The sequence below is a fragment of the Hyperolius riggenbachi genome, chromosome 8 (assembly GCF_040937935.1).
Source record: "Hyperolius riggenbachi isolate aHypRig1 chromosome 8, aHypRig1.pri, whole genome shotgun sequence".
Classification (NCBI taxonomy): Eukaryota; Metazoa; Chordata; class Amphibia; order Anura; family Hyperoliidae; genus Hyperolius; species Hyperolius riggenbachi.
Genome location: NC_090653.1, coordinates 57,127,293 through 57,148,712, shown reverse-complemented (window position 1 = coordinate 57,148,712; position 21,420 = coordinate 57,127,293).

Sequence of the window (21,420 nt, the reverse complement as noted above, 5' to 3'; positions counted from 1 at the left end):
TGGTTGCTGACACCCATCGTTACACTGCCATATTTATTTCCTTTTAATCAATACCAGTCGCCTGGCAGCCCTGCTGGTCTATTTCTCTGCAGTAGTATCTGAATGACACCAGAAAAAAGCATGCAGCTAGTCTTGTCAGATCTGACTTTAAAGTCTGAAACACCTGATCTGCTGCATGCTTGTTCAGGGGCTATGGCTAATAGTATTAGAGGCAGAGGATCAGCAGGGCTGCCAGGCAACTGGTATTGCTTAAAAGGAAATAAACATGGCAGCCTTCATATACCTCTCTCTTCAGTTCCCCTTTAAAAACATCCCCTGGGGGGTACTTACCTCGGGAAGGGGATGCCTCTTGAGCCTATCAAGGCTGGCCCCATCCTCCTCCATCCCACGGCGACAGCGCTAGAAGGCCCCGAACAGCGGGTATGTAAATATATTTTCCCCAGCTCCAGCGCAGACGCAGTAGTGGCTCTCCGCTCAGGCGGAAATAGCCAAGCCCAATCGGGTCTGCTTTACTGTGCAGGCGCAAGTCACCTGTGCCTGTGCAGTAGAGCAGACCCGATAGAGATAGGCTATTTCCAGCTGACCCTGAGCGGAGAGATGCTAGTGCCCCTAGACTAAATCCCTGGATATAAATATTGCAGGCACTACTGCGCCTGCGCCACAGCTGACATCCATGTCTGCTGTGTTTCTGGGACTTCTAGTGCTGCCACCGTGGGAAAGAGGAACATGGGGGAAGCCTCGATAGGATCCAAAGGTTTTCCCCTCCCGAGGAAAGTACCCCCCAGGGGATGTTTTTTTTTTTAAGTTTGAAGGAAAAGATGTTTGAAGGCGTCTAACATCTGGGTTTTTGCATGGATGAGTGGGATAGACGCCCAAAGTCCCGGGGAAATATCTGGATTTGACGCAAAGCAGCGTTTTAAGGGCAGAAATCACATTGGCCTCAATTCACTAAACTTATCTTCTGTCTTTAATAACTCTTCTAGAGTTGTTACCATGGTGATAAGGCATGTAGTATTCAGGAAACATTTTACCTCAGGCAAGCCTAAAGTTAACTCTTCTGTCTTTAAATTAACTCTCCAATCCTTAAAATAACTCCAGAGTTAAAGACAGGCTGTTAATTAGCTGCATGTGAAAATAACTACAGAGGAGGTAAATTAACTACAGAGGAGGTAAATTAACTACAGAGGAGGTAAATTAACTACAGGAGAGGTAACTTAAGGAATGAAGAGGTAAGATAACTCTCTCACGTGTGGAGGTAAGTTTTCTCTTGCCTTATTATCTCTAGCATGATCTTAGTGAATTGAGGCCATTGAATGCTAAATTGGAGGCCTAAAGTGCTTTAAAACATCTTGCATGTGTATACATCAATCAGGGAGTGTAATTAGAGTACTGCTTCACACTGATGCACCAAACTCACTGTGTAACGCACCGCAAACAGCTGTTTGTGTTGTGACGGCTGTGCTGGACTGGTGAGCACCATGGCGAGAGTGCAGGCTATAGCGGTTTTCAAGCCCATATAGTCGCCAGGCTGAGGTAGCTCAATGACAGAACAACAGTGATTGTCCAGCTGATCGAATTTGGTTTGTCCACAATGAAGCAACAACCTTATTATCGGTCATTACTTCAATGTGATACGCAAGCCCCTTCACCGCGGCAAGGTAACGATGACGAAGGGGAATTGACACATGCCTTTTGTTTTGTTGTTTCAGCCACAGTGCAGCCAGAAAAATTAGGCAGGCATGTACACGCACCAGAAAAATTATTATAGCGGCCGCTGCCACCTGGAGTCCTGGTGGACCCTATTGGTGGTGGAGGAGAAGGCAGTCAAGCAGCCTGCAGGCAGAGATGCTGTGTGTGGGAACTGACATAGTCTTCGGGCAGGCCTGAGTGTGCTTTGCAGACCAGGCATCCGTGGTCAGATGGACCATTGACCCAACGCTGTGTGCCAGAGAGGTCACCACTTGCCTTTCAACATCACGGTACAGTTTAGGTATCGCCTTTTTTGAGAAAAAATTGCGGCCTGGTATCTTCCACTGGGGTGTGTGGCTTTGCTTTTGTGTGCTGCTTTTCCTCAGGTGGTCATCCCATTGCAGTTTGTGCTTTGTAATCATGTGCCTTCGTATGGTAGTTGTCCCTACGCGGGTGTTGGTCTTTCCACGGCTCAATTTTCAGTGGCAGAGAGTACAGATGGCATTATTCTCACCTGAGGCAGACACACAAAACAAATTTCCACACCGTTGAGCCCTGGGGTGATGGCACTTTGGTGGTGGCGGCCGACTGAGTGTTGAGTGGGGTACCAGAATCAGAGCAGGAGGAGGAAGATATGTCACGCTTCCGTGCGGAAGCTGAAGAAGATGAGGTGTTCTGTGTTAAATAGTTAACTACGTCCTGACAATATTGGGGGTTGATGGCACGTGCCTTCTTCTGAACACTGTACTTTGGTCGAGGGCCGCATGAAATCACGACAGCGCGACCTCGAACAGACCTGCCAGGTGGCCTGCCTCTGGCTCTGCCTTTTGTTTTGTCCATATTGGGGGGGATGAAGTGAAAGGTATGCACTGACTTGACTAATACAATGTACAGTTACACAAGTGCAGTGAACAGGTTGCAGTGACTGGTATTACAAATGTGCAGCTGCCTACACACACACAGGTACCCTGAACAGGTGCAATGACTGGTGATATTAATGCGTGCGCTCACGTAGGTATAGGTAGGTAGGTGCACTGAACAATGAACAGGTGCAGTGATTGGGATTACAAATGTGCAGCTGCCTGTCACACACAGGTAGTCACTGAATGTGCTGGGCCTGGCAGTGGCACAGTAGGAATTAAGGTGCCAAAGGCCAGCTGTGACTGACTGACAGGGCTGTATATAATGCAAGTGGGCCACATATCTACAAAGGATTACAAATTCAATTATTGATAAGAGTAATCATATATAAAAGGTATAGTGTTAAATACTGGTTAAATTAAACCGTATGCCGTACGTAAAAACATACTGTACATAGCAGAGCAGGGACAAGGCCCTCCAGCACCCAAGGCTGAGACACCAAAGTGCACCCTCCACCCCTCCCACCCCAGCCGTCACACACTGATTGCTATTAGACTAAGAGGGCCACAGGGCCCACAACCTCCCTAACACCTTAATATCTAGTTATCTGGCTTGCAGTCACTGCTATGTATCCCCTTTTCTTATTTCTTTCTGCTTCATACACAATTAGGAATGACAGCTGAATGAATTGTGCGCCCTCTCCTACACTGCGCCCTGAGGCTGGAGCCTCTCCAGCCTATGCCTCGGCCCGGCCCTGGTACATAGGACCAAATGCATTTCTTATAAATCAAGTAACACATTGGTATATGGAAGTATTGTGCAGAACCTTGTGCACAATACTCTTATCAATATTTGAATTTGTAGTACTTTATAGATAAGAGACGTTATCAACATTCCTGCTAGATATGTATAAGAAAACTATATCATTTTATGTGATTTTTAATGTGATGCTTTGAATTTTTGGTATGTTTGAGTTCTGAGTACCGCCATTTGTTCGTAAAGAGAACCCGAGGTGGGATTTAATTATGTTAGTGGGGCACAGAGGCTGGTTGTGCACACTAACACCAGCCTCTGTTGCCCCATGGTGTTCCTCCAGGACCCCCCTGCGTGCCGCTATACCCTCCGCAGTGCTAGCGACACACAGCGTGTCGCCAGCACAATGTTTACCTATGCCGGGGCGGGTAGCGCCAAGACAGAGGAGGCAGGGGAGCAGCGCTAACAGACACGGCATAGGTAAACATTGTGCTGGCGACACGCTGTGTGTCGCTAGCACTGCGGAGGGGATAGCGGCGAGCAGGGGGGTCCTGGAGGCACACCATGGGGCAACAGAGGCTGGTGTTAGTGTGCGCAACCAGCCTCTGTGCCCCACTAACATAATTAAATCCCACCTCGGGTTCTCTTTAAAGGCACTTTTATCGACCTAAGGAAGCGGCTGTGGCTGTGAAATGCGTTGTCTAGTGCACCAATAAAAATCAACTTTTTTATCTTAAACCTCTACTGGTTTTTATCTTAAATGGGACACCTATAAGGTAGGACAACTTTATGCTATTATATATTGTTGATACTACCGCCTAGAGATATATACATAGAAATATACTACCTTATTATTCCCCCGGGCGCCTCCAACCTGTCTCAAAGTATTACTAGTACCCCCTACCCTATATCGGAAATTAAGTCGAGGCACCTCGACCGAAAAATCACTTTTCTGGAGCAGTGGCCACCTAGGAACTAAAGACCGAGTGGAGTCGGTACTTCTCCACATGTGAAAACAAGTGGTTGCCTCTCCTAGCAACCCACTCTTATGAGTATAATCTCTACTAACTACACTGGTCTACTAACAATAGTGCACCAGATTGGGCTCCCGTCCCGGATCCCTCTGTGTTTTTTTTCTCCTCTACAACCCTACAGAACAGATAAATGGCACTTGTATTGCTTCAGATCTGTAAATCCAGTTCATCATAGATGCCGTCAGCCCACCCCACTTAAAGTGTCATTCACCAGATTGTAAGCCCTCACAGGTCAGATATCGATGTTCAGATACAAAGCCTTTCTAGTCAATAGTGGCTTAGAGATGGGGGGTGAACTACTTGTGCTCCGTAGCAATCAGGTAAAAAAAATGCTCCAATGGTGCATTACCCTGAGGCCGGTTACACACTACTAACCAGCGTTTTTGTTGCAGTGGGATTGCGTGACTGGATTGCACCACAACGTCAAAAACAGCTTTCGGAGATTACCACGGCAATGGATGTAATCTCACTTCTGGCTGTAATCCAACCAAGAAGTGATGCTCTCTAGCGCTCATTTCCTGTGGCTGAAGAGTGAATTGCACGGAAGTGTATTGAAAAAAATATGCTTCCGTGCATGTGCACTGCAACGCAAATGTGAACATTTTTAAAATATCTGAATCATCATATACTTATATGACCTCCGGTCACTGCACTTACTACCGAAATGGCAATGCAAGGCAATGGGGCCTAGCACACTTAATGTGTTGTGTTGCATTGCACCGGAAGTGCCTGATCCACCACCTTAAAATGAACTAAGAAGATCAGTGGTGTAAGGAGCTTTGGGCCCCAAAGCGAGTTTCACATGGGGCCCCAAGCACGTTATTGATATGGACCCCAAAACCTACCAGGGAAAGCTGCAGTATTAGAGAGGTGTAGACATTCAAATCCCTACACAATTTGGGCCCTGGATACATGAAGGACTTGCTGAAACTGCACCACACCTCTCACAACCTCAGATCAGCAGGATCCATAAGCTTGGTCACTCCTCAAAACCATTTGAGCCAGAGCTGTCTGTCATGCTGCCCATACCCTTTGGAACTTCCTACCACACAAAGTAAAGATAGCGCCATCCCCAGAGTTCCTCATATCCAGACTGAAAAGCCACCTGTTTATTCTGGCATTTTTGGACTTTGGACCACAATTTACCTATCAACCAATTACTGGTCTGAGCCAGTCCTACGGGAGAAAAGTGCTTTACAAATGTTATTTGTTGTAATCAGAGCAAGGAAAAGTTTAAGGATTTGCATTTAGCACTATGCAATGCACGTATAGAGGTGTTAGTTATTAGCACAACACTAATGAAAAAGTAATAGGATAAATGTGTTGACAGTATCAACAGAATTACCTAAATTGCAGTATAGTAAAGCAACCACAAGATGTCACTGTCTGTACTATGCTACAATGATCTCTATGGCATTGTGATTTCCTGTATTCTCTTTGTTGTTCCTCTCTGTTGTAAGTAAGCTGCATTTCATGTTGGTTGTGTATGATTTAGGCCTTGATTTACTAAAGCGTGCTAACACAATTAGCATGCCTAAAAGCTTTGCACATGCAAACTAGGGTGCTAAGTAGTTTTCACGGGCAAAGCTGTTACTGATCGCGCACTATTTGGTGTGCTGAGAACGTTGCACCGGTGCACGCTAAACGTTGCACGGTTCGCGTGCAAAGTAAGCTTATCAGGCTATTTTGCACACGGACGGTGCAACATTTTGCGTGCACCACTTAAACTTTGCATGTGCAAACTTTTGCATGCATATTAGCGCATGCAAAGTCACTTTGCATGTGCTAAGGGGCTTTTCACTGGCATGCTAACACTTAGCACGCTTTAGTGAATCAAGCCCTTAATCTCTTAGGGCTTGATTCACTAAGACAAGTAGCATGCCGTATCAGAGTAAACATGCCTTATCAGAGGTAACATGCCTTATCAGCGTCGACACACCTTATCAGAGTAGCACAATGAGCACTACAAACTTATGCCTGCTGGTTGGTAATGACGAGAGCTCTACTCGTCCTGCCCTGAGCCCCTGTGGGTCGAATCACTTTAAAGGACATTATCCCAACACTTTGATTGGACCAATAGGCTGCCTGTCACTTGACAGGAAACTTGAGAGGCAGCCTATTGGGCCAATCAAAGTGTTGGGATAATGTCCTTTAATGTAATTGGACCCACAGGGGCTCAGGGCAGGACGAGTAGAGCTCTCGTCATTGCCAATTAGCAGGCATACATTTGTAGCGCTCGCTATGCTACTCTGATAAGGCATGTTAACTCTGACAAGACGTGTTAACTCTGATAAGGCGTGCTATTTGTCTTAGTGAATCAATCCCAAAATGTTTTTCCTCAATAAAGAGTTCTAACTTGTTATACTGGGTGCCTAGCTCCACGTATAGACCACTCTGCTCCATCAGAATAAAGGAGGGACCCTATTGGACTCCTCTGGTCCAGCGACCATGGTGCGGTCTCAACCTCTGCATCCGCTATTGCTACACCTTTAAAGAAGAAGATAACTGTGTAAAGAATTTTCTAGTTTCCTCCTCAGAGGCTGATGGGTATGAGGTGTGGCCGCATGTTGCACATAGCCTGCAGCGATCAGCCTGACAGTGCTAACGCCGTCCAGTTCCTCTCCGTTCTGTCTTGATGCTGTTAGATGTTTATCTCTCGCAGCGATCTTTCACTGTCACTCTTCTGCTATGAGAAAATATTTGCATAGCACTCTGACATCATATTACCAAACCTGCCTTTCAAGAATAGAGGAGTGGATAAAAGATTGCGTACTTTCAAAGGACAACACCCTGAAAATAATTCTGATTTATCTGAAATGTTATAATCAATGGCTTTCCCTAAAAAAAAACCTCAGCATGAGTTTGCATGCAATGCCGCAAGCAGGAAATATCACACTCATCTGACTTGGCTCTCGCCTCTGTTATTCCTTTTTCTTCTTTTCTTGCTATTTTAAGATTCAGAACTTTCATTCTTTTTATTTCAAAACACTTTATTTGTTGTAGATACAGTAAAGTCCCCTTTCTCCGAAATTCAGGCAACCGGAAGTCTCAACTAACGGGCATGCCTGAGGGATAACGGGAACCTCTTTTGGGGGCTTCCTGTGGAATGTGGATGCTGGCAGGCTTTAAAATACTTACAGAGGCTCCAGTGATATCTGGCAGTCTCGCTGAACCTCCTTGCAGGCTCCTAGCATCTTCTGTGTATGGGAATCGGCGTGTCACATGACCCAATGTGGGTCAGTTGACACTCAGGCTTCCTTGCACTGGGGAAGCGGGAAAGGCACTCGGGAAGGTGCACAGAGCCTGCAAGGAGGTTCAGGGAGACTGCCAGACATCGCTGGAGCCTTGGTAAGTATTTCAGGGGAAAGGTTTGTGCTTTTTCAGCCGGTTGCTCAAGCAACCGGCGAGTGCATGTATACAGCATCAGGTGCTCCCTGCCGCTGCCGGATACCGGGGACTTTGCTGTATAGCACACACACAGAAGTTCAAGTTGAAACTACATTTACCAAAATAAAATACACACTCAAACTTAGAATTACATATTTTGCTCAAAGCATAATGTGCTGATACTAGTAAAATAAATAAACTAATGCAAGCTAACGTTGATTGCCATGGGAAGAAAAAAATAAAAAGGAATTTTATAACAGATAATTCAGGTTAACCTCCCTGGCGTTATGATTATCTGCGGCGCACGGCCGCAGGAGGTTTTTTTTGCCTAATTTTTTTTAACATGTAGCTAGTCTAGCGCTAGCTACATGATTCCCCCCTCCCTGCGGCGTCTGCCCAACCCCTCCGATCGCCAACGGTGCATAATCCCAACAGGAAATCCCATTCTGAACGGGATTTCCTAGATGGGCTTCCCACATCACCATGGCAATGATCGCGATAATGTCATCGATGTCATTGACGTTGTGACGTCAGGGGTAGTCCTGATACACCCCATAGCGGTGATTGGCCAGGCTGCGCAAGGGGTCTGCGGGGGGTCCCTCTTTCGCGGCGGGTAGCGGCGGATCAGCGACGATCGGAACAAACACACAACTAGCAAAGTGCTAGCTGCGTGTTTGAAAAAAATTATGCAAATCGGCCCACCGGGGCATGAGCAATCCTCTGCGGCGGCATAGCCCGAGCTCAGCTCGGGATTACCGCCAAGGAGGTTAAACTGAGATCATCATTGGAACAGTGAAAACAAAACATTGGCCCTATACAGGGGTGTAACTAGGGGGTAGCAGCCCCAGAGACTGCAGGGGACCAAGAGGCATGGGAGGGCCCCAACTACACCTGATCTGGAGTATCATGTTTTTTGTGCCTACACATGTTATGGGTGTGAAGATCCGGATGGCCACACTAACAAGGGTTATAGACCCTTGTATGATGGGACCATAGTCTGTGAGTGACACTGTAATGATCTGCTCAGCTGTCTGCACGGGCAGACAGCTGTTTGTCCATTCTTTAGGTCTGAGTGCTGCAGGTCTCCGGAAAAGAGACCTGTCTTCACTTTGCAAGTTTCAGAATTGCTCTGCTGCTGAGGAATTTGCATACACTTGTCATGCAAATTGCCTAGCTGCCTCCTTTGATGGCTTGCAGTATAAATACCTTGTGCTCCCAGAATTCCTTGCTGGTCATGATGGTTTGTTCCTGCTAAACTCTCCTGGCGTATCAGCCTTTGCTATTGTAGGCTAAGATTATCTTAAGAGTAATTCCTTGGGACTGCACTAGGCATCCCTTCTAGCGTAGTCAGGTTGTATTACCTGTTTGCTTTGTACTATCTCTCTGTTGCGATTTTCTTGTCACCAGCGGTGGTCAACAGGAAATCGTTCTGTATGTTGGGATCGCACTTGCCCTAGTGGTAGTGGTGGTGGTTCCTTCTGTACTCTTTTTGGGAGTGTAGGGCAGAACTGCGGTTGCTACTGGTTACTCCTTCTGTCTTGCGATTGTCTTGTCGCCAGCGGCGGTCGACAGGAAATCGTTCTGTCTGTCTGGATCGCATCCCCTCTAGCGATAGTGGCGGTGGTTCCTTCTGTACTCTGTCTGGGAGTGTAGGCCAGAGCTGCGGTTGCTACTGGCTACTCCTTCTGTCCGTCTTGTCTGGTACGAACACTTGCTGTAGGCTCGGTGAGGTAACCGTTTAGCAAGCATCCGCGTTCTCTATTTCGTGTTTGTGTTACATTGGTTAGTTAGGGTGGCATGCTTATCACTGGGTGCCTAAAGCTAGCGTTTGTTATTTTCCTTGATGTTCTGATCATTGTTATTTGCTATGTCTTTTTTGCTACGCTTGTGTTCTGTCTAATTCGGTGTTGTGTCACTATTTGGCAATCGCCACTCTTGCGATTGCGTTCCCACTTCGTTTCCGCTGTTGTGTGTTCACCGTCGCTGAGTGGCGACTAGATTGGTGGACACACATACATTCTGTCTCTGTGCTCTTTCTCTTTAAGGGCTATCTTGTGCTGCATTGCTTCAACTCGTACAATTCCCATCTGGCATTTGTGGCAGTGCAGAGGCTGTGTACATCTACACTCCACAGCTCCATCTGCCGGTGGAAATCTCCCTCTACAGGTGCATAGCACCACAGCTGGGTTCTGTCAAATTATACAATTGTGGAGGGTTTCCGCAGTGTCAGCGCACATCCTGTGCGCTGACCACGGAGATAATTCTGCAATCGTTACAGACACCAAGGGAAGGCAAGGTAAAGGGTGTGAACAATGAGGAGGTCCCATCAAAGTTTTGCTGGGGGGGGGCCTCATGATTTATAATTACAGTGGTGTGAAAAACTATTTGCCCCCTTCCTGATTTCTTATTCTTTTGCATGTTTGTCACACTTAAATGTTTCTGCTCATCAAAAACCGTTAACTATTAGTCAAAGATAACATAATTGAACACAAAATGCAGTTTTAAATGATGGTTTTTATTATTTAGTGAGAAAAAAAAACTCCAAATCTACATGGCCCTGTGTGAAAAAGTGATTGCCCCCCTTGTTAAAAAATAACTTAACTGTGGTTTATCACACCTGAGTTCAATTTCTGTAGTCAGCCCCAGGCCTAATTACTGCCACACCTGTTTCAATCAAGAAATAACTTAAATAGGAGCTATCTGACACAGAGAAGTAGACCAAAAGCACCTCAAAAGCTAGACATCATGCCAAGATCCAAAGAAATTCAGGAACAATTCAGGAACAAATGAGAACAAAGTACTGCATTTTACTCAACCAATACCACACCTTGATAGACCAAACCCCTCAATTTTACGATGAAAATGCCTGGAGTTCCATTTGTGTTGGCCCAGATTCTTGTTCTTTTTTTTTTTGTCTGCACAGGTGGGCAAAAAGGTAAAAACTGGAAGAACTCCAGAAGTGGGCAAGATAGCCCTCAGATCTCAAACACATGGTACACATACTCCTGGGGGCACTCTGGTTCAAGGGTTCTCAGGTGTGTTAGCATAGATGACACACTAAAACCAACCACAAATGAAGAGAAGAAAAACAAAAAATAGATAACTCAGTAGAAGGAAGATGGTCCAGAGGCTTTTCGGACCCTCCTGGTGCCCACCATTGCAGCACTAGGTCCCTCTAAATGTATGCGACAAGACCTTGTTGGATATCATCTCTTGACCATGCTTCCATCCAAGTACAAGTATTTTTCCTTTGTGAATGAGCTGGCTTCATTCTATTGGGCATTTATAAATCGTACTGAGGGCCATTGGCAGTGGGGTTGAGGAGAATCTAGGAAGCCTCTGGAGCGTCCAGAGACTTCCCACTACTTAGGTAAGTGTTTATATACAGTAAAACCTTGCATTGAGAGTAACTTAGTTTAAGAGCGCTTTACAATACAAGCAAACATTTTTTTGTGAAAATTTGACTTGATATACAAGCAAAAAAAAAAAAGCATACATGCGTCACATCAGCACAACTGAGACAATAGTTCTTCTCCCTTTGGTGCTGCACGATTGTACTTAATTGTGCTTAATCTGAGTTTAGAGATTGTGCAAAGTCACATTTCCATGAAATCCTGAAAAGTAACTGTCACTGGAGAAGTTCCTTGTTAAAGCCACACAAAAAAAAGGTTGGGGTGAGCCAAGAGATGGCAATGATTCCGTTAGTTATGGTGAAAGTCTTGTTTACATTTTTATTTTATACTATTTTACTATAACTGGTTTTGGATTGAGGAACGAATAAGCTGGGTTTCCATTAATTCTTATGGGAAAATTTGCTTTGATAGAAGAGTGCTTTGGATTACAAGCATTTTTCCAGAACAAATTATGCTCGAACACCAAGGTTCCACTGTATACTGTTATGGGTTATTTTTCCTCACAGGTTTTTTTCTAAGAGGCACCAATGTATAGTAAAATAATTAAAAGCAGTTTAAAAAGAGGATAAGTAATGAACTAGACTCACTAGACTCACAGCCATTTTAACTCTCCCCACCACTACCCTCTAGATCAGTCTTTCTCAACCCTTTCACCCTGGAGGAACACTTCAAATATGTGTTGGATCTCAAGGAACCTCTGCAAGTAATTTTTGGATCTCAAGGAACCACTGAATTTGTTTTGCACAGGGATGGTCGTAGTCAGCCAACTTCGCTACGCTGGACATACTCGTAGTTTTATGCAATTACGCTTCGGCAAACTACGTCTTCGAAAACAAATATTTGCTTCATATGCATTTTGTAGAATACGCGTTAAAATACGCAATTACTCATAGTGCGAAGCGTAGTGTATGCGGATACTTATGCCCGTATGCAGAAAATTGTACGCATTAATTTCTTAAGAAATGCGTATACTGGGAACCCTTCTATGCGTACATTCCCTTTTCCAATGCGTAAATTTGTAAGCATACAATCGCATGCGGAAAATTAGACGCGAGTAACGCATTCGTAGTTCACTACACAATACACATGTTAACTACGCATAGTGGGTACTTCGCTACGCGTAAATTCGTAAGCGTAGGTTTGAAACTTTGCCTATGAACTACGATGCGTAGATGCGAACTGCGATGCGTAAATTCGCACTAGCGTAGTTTCTGCTCATCCCTGGTTTTGCAGGTCTTTAAAGCCTGGCGTGGCTGTTTTTGTCACTACCCTTATTACAGTGCCCTTCATTATAATGTCTCCTTATTCTAGTGCTTTTTATTAATGAGCTCATTATAATTTTGAATTTAAACCTACAGTACCCCCTATTGCAGTGTACTATTTTTCATACTTCCCTCAACCCCACGATGAGAAAAAATGCCAAGAAACCCCTGCAGAGCAATCAAGGAACCCTGGTTGAGAAAGCCTGCTCTAGATTGTAAACTCCACAAGGCATGAACCTCCCTCTAGAATTTCCTGTTTGCTTGTTTTTGTTTGTTTGTTTGTTTGTTTGTTTTTTGAAAGTCTTCTGCCCTGGAGCACTCTGGGAGAACAGGTGTTGTTTCACTTTGGAACACCCAACAAACAAACATTCCATAGTGAAGCTCTGGCCAGCAGTAAAGATGTTGCCACCTGTGATACATATAAGAATGTAAATCAGGGAGTAAGTATTTTAAAATGGACTAACACTGACTAAATAGTTTGAATTTATATTGTGAATAAATAAATAATAAGCAATTTTATTTATTAAGTTATATCCAAAAGTTCTCTTTTAAAACAGTGCTACAAAATAAGGTTATCACCTCTCTAATTAAAAACATATCCCACAATTATCCCATCATGCATTGGCTGTAGATGAGCTCAGCTGATGAGATCCATCTGTCCCGGATTTTATTAAAGGTCAGCTCAGTGCCTCTGTGCTTATACACCCATGTGTGGTATGCTAATGTATCATTCATTCATACTTTTTTTTCCATTCATTTAAAGTGGGCCTAAACTCACTGCTATCTAAAAGATAAGCAACAGCATAATATCCCTTAAAGAAAAAAATCCTTGTTACAGCGTATTGAACTCCTACAGAGATCCTGCGGAGTGGTTACTTTCTGGTTTCATGGGAGCACAGAAAGGGTTAACCTCCTGTGTGTACAAGTTAGCACAGAACTTGGCTCAAATTAAACTTGCTGATTAGGGAGAATTAGACAGGCTGTTCTCTATAAATAAACACAGGGTAAATGTATATGTGTTTTTCTTGTCTCCTGTGCAAGAGTTTAGGTCCACTTTAACAATTGGACAACATTGCTAGCCATTTTATAGATATTTATCAGATTTCTTGCATGAAAAGTTTCCTGAACAGATACAAACATACTTCTATTTATTTATTCACAGAGGCGCTTGGCCATGCTTCAGACTTGTGCAAGTTTCTCCAATTTTTTGCCTGATGTGATTTTGCGAAATGCATTCCAAAGTGGAACTTCTAATAAATGTTATTTTTTTATATAAAATAACACATTTCTGTCTATTCTTCCTAGAGAATTACTCACTCCCAGCTAAAGCAATTTCCTTCCTTTAATTGGTCAGCAGGCGCCAGTCAGTCAATCAGGTGTACTGGCATACACCCTTCGCCTGCCATACCAAATCTAGCAGGAATTGCATAAATTAGGTAGCATTCAGGTGGGAGGCTCCAGGTGGATGGCGTGAATTCCCTGGTGGTGAGAGGTCCAGGGCCCACCCACACTCCCTTCTAGGTATCGCATGGTGGTTTGGGGGCCCCAGCCAGTGAGAGAGCCCGGGTTTGTGATTTTAAATTACTTTCTTGCAGCTTCCAGGATGCAGTTGACAGGTGAGTGGTTAGGGCGGGGACCGTGTGGGAGACCTGCTTGCACAGGGCGTCCCTGCTAGTGATGTAATCTATGATTCCGTCCAACCGAAGCCTCCCACCTGAATGCTACCTAATTTATGCAATTCCTGCTAGATTTGGTACGGCAGACAAAGGGTGTATGACAGTACACCCGATTGGCTGACAGGTGCCTGCTGACCAAATAATGGTAGGAAATTGCTTTAGCTGGGAGTGAGTAATTGTGTGTGTTGCAGTTAACATTCAGTATAGAGGCAGTGGGGGTGAATTCCCTGGTGGTGAGAAGTCCAGGGCCCACCCGCACTTCCCTCTGGGTATCGCATGGTGGTTTGGGGGCCCTGGCCAGTGAGAGAGCCCCTCTGACCCAAGGGCACCAATGCGGTCGCAACCTCTGCAACCCCTATTGCTACGCCCCTGATCACCTGCCCACAGTAAAAATGTCACCATGTGATATATGTCAGAATGTAAATCAGGGAGAGGAAAGATTTTACAATGGCAAACACTGACTAAATCATTTATACGTAATTATAGTAAAAAATAAGCACTTTTTATTACATTATTTTCACTGGAGTTCCTCTTTAAAGTGAACCTCCAGACTAAAAATCTGCTCAGCAGCACTGAAAAGGCTTGGTGTTTCTTTAACAGTTCCACAGCATCAGAACTTTGTTTTTCTTACCCAAGCCTCATTTTTAGCTGCACAGATGAAAACTGCCCGGGCATTTTTCCCCTGATGTGCAAAGCATGATGGGATTTCTGATGTTGTTGTTCTCTTTCTGCTGTTTTGGTGCATTTTATTTATTTTTTTAATTTTTAATTTGAGATTTGAAGCTTAGCGCACACAGCTGGGAGGGGTGATCAGGACACAGGACGGGTGGAACTGTGTCTCATGCTCCCTGTCACCTCCTTTAAACCAAAAAGATGGCTGCCCCCATGAAAAAGATGGCTGCTCCCATGAAATCACAACCCTTTGCCTGTTCTTTTAAAACAGGGTGGGTAAGAGATTATCTATTTTAATTAACATAACTAATGTAACTTAATGACAGTATGTTTGTTTAGTCTGAAGTTCCCTTTTAAAGAGAAGGTGCAAGAAAAAAAAAGCCCCTGGGGGTACCTACCTAATGAGGCTTCCCCGTCCTCCTGTGCAGCACGAATCCAGTGCTGGGAACCCCGGACAGCAGCAGACAGCAATATTTAGCTTAGGGATCCAGCTCAGGCGCCGTACCATCTACCCCCTCCGTCTCTGGCAGAAATAGCTGAGCCCAATCGCGTCCGCCCTACTGTGCAGTTCTAAATCATGTGGCGCTGCTTAGGGGAACTTCAGGGAAAGTATTTATATGAAGGATCTCTTTGAATACTTAGAGGATCAGATTTGGTGAATAGAAGGGACCTCAAGAACAACGAGCAGCATCGGTACACTCAGGAGGAGGTAATACTCTTTTTTTTTTCCCCCATGTCAGTGGTACTTTAAGCCAAAATTTAGTTTACCTTCAGTTCACCAATGCCTCTGATTTCTGGAATTTCAGGAAAGACTGTGGTGCCACTGTGAGTCTGAGGCCTTGTTCCTAGTCAGTTGCATAACTCACACTTTATAATGACTGCGAACTGCAATGCAGGCTGGCCATAGACTTTAATACAAAGCCTGCATGCAACAAGTTTGAATAACGTGATCCATTGTGATCAGGGCCTAAGGCTAGATTCACACTGTGCATGTTTGTTGCATAACACATGTGTTAGAATGAAGGTAAACTGCAATCGACACTGCGTGCGTTATAGCATACACGTTAATACAAAGCCTGCATGCAGCAAGTTAGAATAATCTGATCTGTTACAATACAGAGATGCGAACAGGCTCATAGGATTATATTGGCAGTGAGTTGACATGTAGAATAATTCTGCAGCGTAACTGATGCAGTGTAATTGCACCCCTAGTGCACATAGTGGTGTGCCATCTAAGCTCTTCTGAGAAAACCCACCCTTAGGCCCTGTTCACAGTGCTCAGTTGCATTGCAGAATAATTCTGCATTGTCAACTCACTGCCCATACAATTCTATGTGTCTCTTCCCAGTAATGGATCACACTTTATTCTAACTCGCTGCATGCAGCCTTTGTTTTAAAGTGAATGGCCAGTCTCCATTGCAGTTCACAGTTATTATAACGCCTGAGTTATGCAACTGATCACTGTGAACTTAGCCTGAGGGCATGAGCATCTAAGAAGGAGTATATAACCCTGCATTTCAACTTTGCTATAAAACATTATTTACAGTATATTATATGCAACCAGCATTTTTTTTTTACTAGACCAGCATTAGAAGGGTTACACACAGAGCTGTAAAGTTCCGTGGAGAGAAATGCAGACTCATCCGAAGTTTAGAGAGATACATTTAAGTAAACACAATGTAACAAGTGTGGAATGTGACTCACTCTCTCTCTCTGTGTCTGGGAGCTCCTGTACAGTCAGAAAGTGAGTCACATTCCACACTTGTTACATTGTGTTTACTTAAATGTATCTATCTAAACTTCGTATGCGTCTGCATTTCTCTCCACAGAACTTTAAAGCTCTGTGTGTAACCCTTCCAATGCTGATCTAGTAAAAAAAAATGCTGGTTGCATATAATATGCTGTAAATAATGTTTTAGAGCAAAGTTGAAATGCAGGGTTATATTCCGCTTTAAGTTACCTCCTCTGTAGTTAAGTTACCTGCTCTGTAATTAAAGGAAACCTAGGAAAAAAATGAGTTTCACTTACCTGGGGCATCTACCAGCCCCCTGCAGCCATCCTGTGTCTTTGCAGTCACTCATGGCTCCTTTCAGTACCACGCCGCCAGCTAGTTTTGTTTTTGCCGACTCGGAGTCGGCGGGCTGCCATGCGTACCTTTGCATGCATTCCCGCTGGTGCAGGAAGCTATCGCGGACATTAACAAGTACATTTTTATGCATTGCACCAGTAACGCGTAAAAATGTACTTGTTAATGTCCGCGATAGCTTCCTGCACCAGCGGGAATGTGTGCAGAGGTACGCATGGTGGCCCGCCAACTCAGTCGTCAAAATCAAAACTATTTGGCGGTGGGGGACCGGAGGAGCCATGAGTGACTGTGAAGGCACAGAATGGCTGCAGGGGGCTCATAGATGCCCCAGGTAAGTGAAACTCATTTTTTATTTTTTGAGTTAAGGTTCCCTTTAAGGGACCTCCTCTGTAGTTAATTTCACAAGCAGTTAATTAACAGCCTGTCTTTAACTTTAATATTCTGGAGTTATTTTAAGGATTGAAGAGTTAAGTTTAGAGATCTTACCTTAACTTAAAGACAGAAGAGTTAACTTTAGGTTTGCTTGAGGTAAAATGTTTCCTGAATACTACATGCCTTATCATAGTGGTGATAACTCTAGAAACATTATTAAAGACAGGAGATAAGTTTTGTGAATTGAGGCCCATATTGCACTTACTAGAATGTAAAAGTTGTAGACATATAATAAAATCAATGATTTCCCTCCAGTGGTGTCTAGTCCCATCCTTCTTTCTCAAGCCGTGGCCAGCAGCGTGGGTGTAAATTGGAGTACTCTACCAGAAGAGGAGCCAGCTGAAAGGGGGATCCAGCGTTAGTGCGCTACTGCGTCATAACGTATTTCAGCGATCTCTGCCTTCCTCAAATCTTTGTTGCTACCTCAGAAATTGTTCCTGTTGGTCAGTTTGCCCCGCAAGTATCTTACTGTACTGTCAATTACAGTGAGATGCGAAAGTTTGGGCAACGTTGTTAATAATCCTCATGATTTTCCTGTATAAATCGTTGGTTGTTACGATAAAAAATGCCAGTTAATATCACATATGAGACGCACATAGTGATATTTGAGAAGTGAAATTAAGTTTATTGTATTTACAGAAAGGGCACACTAATTGTTTAAATAAAATTAGGCAGGTGCATACATTTGGGCACTGTTGTCATTTTATTCATTCCAAAACCTTTAGAACTAATTATTGGAACTCAAATTGGCTTGGTAAACTCAGTGACCCCTGACCTACATACACAGGTGAATCCAATTATAAGAAAGAGTATTTAAGGGGTTCAATTGTAAGTTTCCCTCCTCTTTTAAATTTATCTGAAGAGCAGTAACATGGTGGTCTCAAAACAACTCTCAAATGACTTGAAGACAAAGATTGTTCACCATCATGGTTTGGGGGAAGGATACAGAAAGCTGTCTCATAGATTTTAGCTTCCTGTTTCCACAGTTAGGAACATATTGAGGAAATGAAAGACCACAAGCTCAGTTCAAGTTAAGGCTCGAAGTGGAAGCCCAAGAAAAATCTCTGATAAACAGAAGCGATGAATGCTGAGAACAGTCAGTCAACCCACAGACCAGCACCAAAGACCTACAACATCATCTTCCTGCAGATGGAGTCACTGTGCATCTTTCAACCATTTGGCGCACTTTACACAAGGAGATGCTGTATGCAGAGGAAACCTTTTCTCCGCCCACAGCACAAACAGAGCGGCTTGAGGTATGCTAAAGCACATTTGGAGAAGCCAGCTTCATAAGGTGCTGTGGACTGCTGAAACTAAAATTGAGTTATTTGGGCATAACAAGGGGCGTTATGCATGGAGGAAAAACAACACAGCATTTCAAGAAAAACCCCTGCTACCTACAGTAAAATATGGTGGTGGTTCCATCATGCTGTGGGGCTGTGTGCAGTGCAGGCACTGGGAATCTTGTCAAAGTTGAAGGAAGCATGAATTCCACTCAGTATCAGCAGATTTTGGAGACCAATGTCCAGGAATCAGTGACAAAGCTGAAGCTGCACGGGGGCTGCATCTTTCAACCAGACAATGACCCTAAACACTGCTCAAAATCCACTAAGGCATTCATGCAGAGGAACAAGTACAACGTTCTGGAATGGCCATCTCAGTCCCCAGTCCTGAATATAATTGAAAATCTGTGGTGTGAATTGAAGAGAGCTGCCCATGCTCAGAAGCCATCAAACCTGAATGAACTAGAGATGTTTTGTAAAGAGGAATGGTCCAAAATACCTTCAACCAGAATCCACACTCTCATTGGAACCGACAGGAAGCGTTTAGAGGCTGTAATTTCTGAAACAGGAGGATCTATAAATATTGATTTCATTTCTCTTTTGTGGTGCCCACATTTATGCACTTGCCTAATTTTGTTTAAACAATTATTGCACACTTTCTGTAAATCCAACAAACTTAATTTCACTTCTCAAATATCACTGCGTGCGTCTCCCATATGATATATTGAACTAACATTTTTTTTTATCGTAACAACCAACAAATTATACAGGAAAATTATGACGATTAACAACATTGTTAACTTTTGGATCCCACTGTATTAGGGCATGAGCACACTGCCACATCGCTGACCATATCTCAGCATGTACTGGGGAATCAGCCAGTGTAAGGAGCGTACTGTCAGATGCGCACACTGGGGCTCTGCTCAGCAGTGCATTCTCTTACAAGGCACTGCTGCACTCATTTTGAGTGCAATATTGAGCTGTTCCGTGCAGAGTACTGTTGCTGAGTGAAGAGCAGTGTAGGCCAGGCCATTGCAGCCAAAGCTGGACATTTAACAATGTAATACCAGACCTGGTGGGCCTCTAGTTCCTAGGTTCTCAACGTGCGGTACACGTACCCCAGGGGGTACTTCTGATGGTTCCTGGGGGTACTCTGACTTGATATACTTAACCAAGAATAACAAATTTAGAGTTTTAGAAAATGATAAATCTTATTTAAACTGCACCAAATTAGTATTTTAGCTAATTAAAAGCAATAATAAATGCTTGGAAATAGTTTACAACCAATTATCATGTACTACGATTAAATATATATTTGTCAAGGGGTACTTGTGATAATGTGTACTATGCTAGGGGGTACTTGGTGAGCACAAGGTTTTAAAAGGGGTACTTAGCAATAAAATGTTGAGAAACACTGCTCTAGTTCTTAAAAATATATGGCTGGCAAAATGTCTCTGGTCCAAGATGTTTCTGCTGCAATGGGGGATTTCAGAATTTATTAAATCAGCGGCACATCCTAGTTTAATTGGTCATTTACGCAGACTTGTTGTCTACCAGAATTATTAAATAATGTATGGTTTAAACACTACCAAAGTGTGTCAGCTACTTTATAGGTACAGTAGGTATACAATATAGCTCGGTAAACCAGTTACACAGAGTGACATCTTGTGGACATATTTGAGTAAGCAGGGAATTATTTACCTTTCCTGTGCTTTACACTTCTATTACTTCTGAACTTGAGAAAAGGACAAGGACTGACAAGAATTGCTGCTCACTTCTTCACTATTCGAGCTTGGTTACCGTATTATTATTATTATTATTCATTTATAAAGCGCCAACATGTTCCGTGCCACTGTACAAAGTAAGAAATGAACATGGGGTACAGAATGATACAGACAATGGTGTACACCAATATACAAGAGACATCATTAGTGACAAAATACAAAAACAATATAGCATACAGAATACAAAATATAGAATTGGTAATGACAATGATAAAAGTAACATGATGAATAAAATGTATAATGATTTCCAAGACACAAAAGGGGGAGAGAGCCCTGCCCTTGTGAGCTTACAATCTAAACGGAGTGAGGGGAAAACAAGAGGAGGGGTAGTATACCACAAACATATAGAGGCAGTGTGTTTTAGGGTACCTAGTAGGAGTGCAATTTGGTCTTAGGACATAGAAAAATTGGCCTAAGGAAGCGCATACGCTTGTCAGAACAAGTGAGTTTTTAGAGAGCATTTGAAGGTAACAAAGGTTGGCGAGTGATGGATGTTTTGTGGGAGGGCATTCCAGAGGAGTGGTGAAGCGCGTGCAAAATCTTGTAAACGTGAATGTAAGGAGGTAATTCTAGAGGAGAACAACAGAAGATCATGTGCAGATCTGAGATTGCGATTGGGTTGGTACCTGGATATTAGTGAGGATATGTACTGGGGAGAGAGATTGTGGAGATATTTGTAGGTTAGGGTTAAGAGTTTGAACTGGATCCTCTGGTTAATGTGCAGCCAGTGAAGAGCTTGACAGAGAGGCAGGGCTGCTTATCCAGATTCCGGATATCCGGGTAACCCGGATATCCGAACTTTTTTCAGCTATCCGACCGGACTCTGATTCCTGATACCTGGGCCCAAATCCAGATAGCTATCTGCGGATATTTGTGCACTTACAGCGGATATCCGCGGATATTGTGGGTATCCGGATCCGAAATACTGTAACTAAGGAGATGACGTCCTGGAGCCAATCAGAGGGCTTCCAGCAGAAGCCCTAGCAACCAATCAAAGAGGGGAACCTTGGCCAGCCCCACCTGACCTCATTGAGCCAATCAGAGGGCTCCCAGCCTAAGCCCTGGCATCCAATCACAGAAAGGAACAC